Source organism: Beta vulgaris, chromosome 9 (assembly GCF_026745355.1).
Source record: "Beta vulgaris subsp. vulgaris cultivar EL10 chromosome 9, EL10.2, whole genome shotgun sequence".
NCBI classification, from domain to species: domain Eukaryota; kingdom Viridiplantae; phylum Streptophyta; class Magnoliopsida; order Caryophyllales; family Amaranthaceae; genus Beta; species Beta vulgaris.
This window is the reverse complement of record NC_079210.1, coordinates 4,734,780-4,740,779: the sequence shown is the minus strand read 5'-3', so window position 1 is coordinate 4,740,779 and position 6,000 is coordinate 4,734,780. Positions and strand designations below refer to the sequence as shown.

General features: G+C 34.4%; 1 long non-coding RNA gene across 1 annotated transcript; it reads left to right on the top strand.

The window, feature by feature from the left end:
- Positions 1-289: 289 nt before the first annotated feature.
- Positions 290-939, top strand: LOC125493327 (uncharacterized). The gene is made up of 3 exons (XR_008967485.1): positions 290-545; positions 629-751; positions 825-939. It is a non-coding gene; the product is annotated as an uncharacterized LOC125493327 (long non-coding RNA).
- The last annotated feature ends 5,061 nt before the right edge of the window (positions 940-6,000 follow it).

The following is a 6,000-nucleotide window of genomic DNA, read 5'->3' as shown; positions in this document are numbered from 1 at the left end:
GCGAGGATGATGACGATGAAGATGATGGTTTTTGGGATGACGATAGTGATGATGAACTAAGCGAGGATGGGAATTCACTTTGATTTGTTTTAGTATATCATAACTTGTATTAAGAACACCATTTATATAAAATTCATGACTTTTGTAATGATTTGTTGAAGATTACTTGTTATTTTGTAATGATGCTAGATTTCTTTTTCACTTTGATGGTAGACGATATTTTGTTATGATGGTAGACTAACGATTAATTATCCACCATGATTTATAAATTTGTTGTTTTTTATAGGTAATCATGTCTAATCCTAAGGGCGCGGAGGTCGAGATGGCTTAGGTGGAAGCCAAGGTCGTGGGCAATTGATTCGCAGGGAGCTTTTTGAGTCACCAGGAGCTCCAGAAAGCCCGAACCTTGGCTCTGAGACGCAACGAGATGATTCAGAGGCACGTGACATTGGTGACCGCGTACCGGAGACGCCGAGCAGCCAGAGGGAGGAAGCTGAAGGGTCAAACCGTGCATCAAAAAGGGTTTTGAGCCCTACTGGATTGTGGTAAATTTCTAAATTAATATATGATTCATAATATTTATATTTTCAATGATATTGACAATTTAAGTGTTTGTTTTTCAATTCAGGTTTGATGATAACAAAGTTAGCGGGTCCATAACTGACATTTTCCAGGGTCATTTTCGAGAACCTTGGTTTAACTACGTGAGGTGGACGATGCAACAAAGACGCATTGGTGGAACTCATTCACGGTATGTATGAATCAAATTATGAAGATTAAATTTATTATATTAGTTTATTAACAACTTTTAATGTTTGTTAAAGGGTCTTTACGAATGGGCTCCTGAGTTAGATGGCCAAGTGAGAAAAGCATACCAGATGAAAGCTAGAACTCGTTTGAGAGATTGCGGTATTGGGTGCTCAACAAAGCTAAAGAAAGCCAAAATGGTTGGGGAAAACCATTTATGAAACAATGAAAAAGAAAAGCAGGAGCCCGCATTCCTCGAGAAATCTGAGAAGGCAAAGAAGAACCGAAGAGGTGGTTCCCTCTCTAATCCAGTTGAGCCGTCGCACTTTCAGGGTTCCATCTCGGCGGCACAACATGCTAAAAAGATGGTAAGAATGTTTCATATGTATTACTTAGTTTGAATTTCATGATTTTTTTCTATATGTGAAAAATAAAGTCTATGTTCAACAATGTGTACAGGCAAAGAGTAGAGGAGGAGTACTCCCTACCGCCCCCGAGTTGTTCCTGAAGACTCATTTCAAAACTGTTGCTGGAAAAGGAGATTGCAGCAAACAAGAGAGCAAAACAAATTTCGGTACATACCTTTAAACATATATTTAAGTCATTATAGGCTATTTTATTTGCAAAATGAATGAACTTGAGTAGTTTTAAGTTAGTTTGAATCATAAACACCTCAAAAATCCTATATATACTTAGTTAAATGTGTTAGATTGTAGTTTTTGATTGAAATTACAAAATATAGGCAAGTTAGAACCAAATATAGGCCATTTAGCTCATTTTAGGCCCTATTGCTTGAAAATGAATGAATTTGAGTAGTTTTAACTTAGTTTGAATCATAAACACCTCAAACATCATATATATACTTAGTTAAATGTGTTAGTTGTAGTTTTTATTGAAATAACAAAATATAGGCAAGTTAGAACCAAATATAGGCCATTTAGCTCATTTTAGGCCCTATTGCTTGAAAATGAATGAACTTGAGTAGTTTTAACTTAGTTTGAATCATAAACACCTCAAACATCATATATATACTTAGTTAAATGTTTAGTTGTAGTTTTTATTGAAATAACAAAATATAGGCAAGTTAGAACCAAATATAGGTCATTTAGCTCATTTTAGGCCCTATTGCTTGAAAATGAATGAACTTGAGTAGTTTTAACTTAGTTTGAATCATAAACACCTCAAACATCATATATATATACTTGATTAAATGTGTTAGGTTGTAGTTTTTAATGAAATAACAAAATATAGGCAAGTTAGAACCAAATATAGGCATTTAGCTCATTTAGGCCCTATTGCTTGAAAATGAATGAACTTGAGTAGTTTTAACTTAGTTTGAATCATAAATAACCTCAAACATCATATATATACTTAGTTAAATGTATTAGGTTGTAGTTTTTATTGAAATAACAAAATATAGGCAAGTTAGAACCAAATATAGGCATTTAGCTCATTTTAGGCCCTATTGCTTGAAAATGAATGAACTTGAGTAGTTTTAACTTAGTTTGAATCATAAACACCTCAAACATCATATATATACTTAGTTAAATGTATTAGGTTGTAGTTTTTATTGAAATAACAAAATATAGGCAAGTTAGAACCAAATATAGGCATTTAGCTCATTTAGGCCCTATTGCTTGAAAATGAATGAACTTGGTAGTTTTAACTTAGTTTGAATCATAAACACCTCAAACATCATATATATACTTAGTTAAATGTATTAGGTTGTAGTTTTTATTGAAATAACAAAATATAGGCAAGTTAGAACCAAATATAAGCCATTTAGCTCATTGTAGGCCCTATTGCTTGAAAATAAATGAACTTGAGTAGTTTTAACTTAGTTTGAATCATAAACACCTCAAATATCATATATATACTTAGTTAAATGTATTAGGTTGTAGTTTTTATTGAAATAACAAAATATAGGCAAGTTAGAACCAAATATAGGCCATTTAACTCATTTAGGCCCTATTGCTTGAAAATGAATGAACTTGAGTAGTTTTAACTTAGTTTGAATCATAAACACCTCAAACATCATATATATACTTAGTTAAATGTTTAGGTTGTAGTTTTTATTGAAATAACAAAATATAGGCAAGTTAGAACCAAATATAGGCCATTTAGCTCATTGTAGGCCCTATTGCTTGAAAATGAATGAACTTGTGTAGTTTTAACTTAGTTTGAATCATAAACACCTCAAACATCATATATATACTTAGTTAAATGTATTAGGTTGTAGTTTTTATTGAAATAACAAAATATAGGCAAGTTAGAACCAAATATAACCATTTAGCTCATTTAGGCCCTATTGCTTGAAAATAATGAACTTGAGTAGTTTTAACTTAGTTTGAATCATAAACACCTCAAAATCATATATATACTTAGTTAAATGTATTAGGTTGTTATTTTTATTGAAATAACAAAATATAGGCAAGTTAGAACCAAATATAGGCCATTTAGCTCATTTTAGGCCCTATTGCTTGAAAATGAATGAACTTGAGTAGTTTTAACTTAGTTTGAATCATAAACACCTCAAAAATCATATATATACTTAGTTAAATGTTTAGGTTGTAGTTTTTATTGAAATAACAAAATATAGGCAAGTTAGAACCAAATATAGGCATTTAGCTCATTGTAGGCCCTATTGCTTGAAAATGAATGAACTTGAGTAGTTTTAACTTAGTTTGAATCATAAACACCTCAAACATCATATATATACTTAGTTAAATGTATTAGGTTGTAGTTTTTATTGAAATAACAAAATATAGGCAAGTTAGAACCAAATATAAGTCATTTAGCTCATTTTAGGCCCTATTGCTTGAAAATGAATGAACTTGAGTAGTTTTAACTTAGTTTGAATCATAAACACCTCAAACATCATATATATACTTAGTTAAATGTATTAGGTTGTAGTTTTTATTGAAATAACAAAATATAGGCAAGTTAGAACCAAATATAGGCCATTTAGCTCATTTTAGGCCCTATTGCTTGAAAATGAATGAACTTGAGTAGTTTTAACTTAGTTTGAATCATAAACACCTCAAACATCATATATATACTTGATTAAATGTGTTAGGTTGTAGTTTTTAATGAAATAACAAAATATAGGCAAGTTAGAACCAAATATAGGCTATATATACTTAGGTTGTTTTTGCTCATTTTAGACCATATTGTTTGAATATGCGTGCATAAGAGTATATTATTTAACCAAATGCAGGAGACGTACAACAAGAAGCTGGATGATTGTAGCACTCAAGGGTCACAACCAAACCCTGATTTGTTGTATTGAGAGACAGTTGGTGGGAGGAACAGAGGAAAAGTGCAGGGGTTAGGTTAGGGAGATCATTTGTACTACAACTCTTCATCTGGGGGAGGAGGAGTTAGCTCTTCACAACCATATGAGCCATCGATTTTTTCTCAGCTAGAGGCGCAGGTGGAGGCCAAGGTCGCTGCACGGATGGTAGAAGTGGAGGCAAAGGTTGCAGCACGTCTGGAAGAGTCAAACCGGGCCCTCGTGCAGGAAATGATGCGGAACATGACTAATTTTGGTCACTTGTTCTCAGGTTGCAACACAGGACCCTCTCCACAACGCAGACCAGATGATGACCCGGGGTTTGGTGGTGGCGGCACTAATGCTACACAGACACCAGCCACAGTGTAGTTTGTTTGGTTTTGACAACTAGCTAGATTACTAACTTATAGTTTGTTCATAATTAGTCTAATTTTATATATGCACTTAATGTCTATATTTATCTGCATATATCTAGTTTTGTTTTTAGGTGTCTCGGTATATTTTTTTGGAACTCCACTTTTACTCGATTTCCTGACACCGGGATTTATTTTGCGTATTAAGGTAGTTTGTTTAATTATAGACATTTAGTGTCTAATTTTCCCGACATTGGGATGTATTTTGTGTACATATATCTAATCTATTTCATTTTTAATTTGCATATTTCTTTAGTTTAAAATATATAATGCGATGGAGGCGACGCATGAACATGTTTAATGTAGTATATGTCGATGTTGGCGTGCAGTACAGGTTTAAGTATAATTTTGGAAAACATCATTAAATTATTTAATATAATTAATAAACATAACGACGGCTAAACTTGTACCAACGATGGCTAACCAGTCGTTGTACAAGAGAGCATTGACTGCAAAGGCAGTACAGCGCAACGACGGCTTAAGGAGATCCGCGACGATTAAGAGCCGTCAGTGAAACAACGACAGCTTCAAAGCGTCGTCTACTTACCGACGGTCCCACACCGTCGTTGATACACCGACGGCTCCAAACCGTAGGTGATATATATTTAGCGACGGCTAGCCAATCAGACGTAGAAAACCGTCGTTGATCCACCACCGACGGCCAAACGGTCGCTATTTGCTAATTCAACGACCAAAACTGCAACGTCAGTTGGTTAGCGACCGTTGGCCGTCGGTGTTTCTATTAGCGACGGCTTTTGGAGAATCAGCGACGGCTTTAAGCGGTCGTTGACTGCGCCTTTTCTTGTAGTGTATTAACTTGATGTCATGTGGTCAAATCTTATATGTAGCATATTTAATTTATAATTTTTTAATGTGCATAATTACTAATGACATGGAATGAAACAAATAAAGGGAGTGTGACACATGCCACATAGACATGCTTAAGAATGCTTTTTAATATATTAGTATAGCTTTTGTACAAGTGTGGAGCATAATTGTGTTAACCTGATTAGGTTAACCCTGACATTTAATATATATAATGTTTACAATACAGGCCTACGACTAGTAAAAGACCATACTATCCTTTTACATATAATGTTACTCTAATACACCCCCTCAATCTGTACGGGGTGAAACAACGGATAGATTGGTTCGATGTTTAGTAAACAAGTCAGAAGATAGGCCCTTAGTAAAAATATCAGCAACCTGAGACTGAGTAGGACCATGTCTAACAATGAGACCTCCCTTGGCCACCATTTCACAAACAAAATGATAATCAACGTCAATATGTTTGTTGCGATCATGATGAACTAGATTAGCACTGAGATAAGTAGCAGAGACATTATCGCAATACACAATCACAGGATGACGAAGAAAATGGCCAATGTCAGAAAGGAGTTGCTTGAGCCAAATAGTTTCTGCAGCCGTGTAGGCAACAACCCTGTATTCAGCTTCAGTGGAGGATTTAGAGATAATAGGTTGCTTTTTCGAGCGCCAGAAAATAAGATTCTTCCCAAGAAAAACAGCATCGCCAGTAGTAGAACGACG